Source organism: Pseudomyrmex gracilis, unplaced genomic scaffold (genome assembly GCF_002006095.1).
Source record: "Pseudomyrmex gracilis isolate BER0280 unplaced genomic scaffold, ASM200609v1 scaffold_2338, whole genome shotgun sequence".
NCBI classification, from domain to species: domain Eukaryota; kingdom Metazoa; phylum Arthropoda; class Insecta; order Hymenoptera; family Formicidae; genus Pseudomyrmex; species Pseudomyrmex gracilis.
Window position 1 is genome coordinate 1 of NW_018022922.1, and position 1424 is coordinate 1424.

The window sequence follows — 1424 nt, forward strand, 5'->3', positions numbered from 1 at the left end:
ACTTTTGTATGTCAAAGCTCTCAAAATAATCGAAACGTTTCAATCACATTTGAATTAATTGAAGAGGCGGCTGCAAGAAGGCGTGCAAAATATAGAACGCTTATTGACATGCATACAAGTGAAGCAAAATCGGCGAGGACATTCACAAAAGCCTAAATGGTTACCCTTATCGACACAATCAGAAATGGAAGATTTTCAAAAAGTCGATGAACAAACATATGAGGAAGTTGTAAGTTTAAATTTGAATGGTATNTTTATAAATCATTACAAAGAATGCTATATAACGTACTTACATTNATTTTATAGGTAGAGTATTTAAAATACGTTGGAAGGGGTTTACCCTAAAAGAAGCGATAAATTTCTCGTTTAAAGAGGCAATAAAAGATAGTGTCACGGCCGCATTGGTACATGGTTCGGTCGTGAAAATGAATCCAAACCTCTGTGTAACACAAAAAGTGTTACGGCTATTTATGGTACATATGATAATTTAAATATTTCTATAATTTTGATTTAACAACTCTTCTGAAGATAATATTTAAAAACTAATTTAATGTTTAATAGTTTGTTTTCTAATCGGCAGGTTTTATATTGAAATAAGTTTTTTTTCTTTATAAAATAGAAATAAATCTTATTTAATTTACCACAAAGTTAGTTTTTTTAATTGTCACATGTTTATTGTTCTACATTAATTGTATATTACATGTATTTCAGNTGCCGTTTGTTTCAACAGAAATTTTGAGAAGCCAAGCCGAGCAGAATTTCAAGCTTGTATACGAGAGACTCTGCGATCATCAAAGCAGCGATACCGAACGANCACTCGTGTAGGAAGACGACAACAAAATAGAAACCCACTTCGACAGATGTGGAATGACAATGAAAACGACATAGAAGAAAACAAAGAAGTACAGAACATAGAACCGGATACAGAAAATACGGATGAAAATTAACACTAATTCTTTATATATTGTATATGTTGTTATTATATTGTTTTATAGTTCGTCTCTTGTTTGGGGCTTTTTTTCTGCAACTGCGGATTCCGCAAGTTTATCGTGTAAGAATCGTCACACTGATTAATATAAAAATTTGATTTATTCACAATTTTTATATCACTATTACAATTTTCACTTATTTTATTATTCGCGACGCTTACAATAATTGCTTAGACAAAATGATAGGTAAAACTGATCGACTGTGTTTGACTGCTTGATTTTTACTGACTGCCTGCCTCGGTTCGAGGGCGCGCTTTTATAGGGCCTGAGTTCGGCCAAGGAAGGTTCTAGAGTTTTCCTTATTTGGTAATATTCTAGAGCATTCTCGAATGTTCGAGAATAATCTAGAATGTTCTAGATTCGGCTGTGTGCTAGGACAATCATTTCCTGTGTCGAAAGATTGCCTTATATGGTAAGGTATTTCGAAGGGTCGAT

At 33.2% G+C, this 1424-nt stretch overlaps 1 long non-coding RNA gene across 1 annotated transcript; it reads left to right on the plus strand.

Annotated features, from left to right (window-relative positions):
- Positions 1–6: 6 nt before the first annotated feature.
- Positions 7–997, plus strand: LOC109862760. The gene is made up of 3 exons (XR_002251207.1): positions 7–229; positions 307–473; positions 712–997. It is a non-coding gene; the product is annotated as an uncharacterized LOC109862760 (long non-coding RNA).
- Positions 998–1424: the final 427 nt, after the last annotated feature.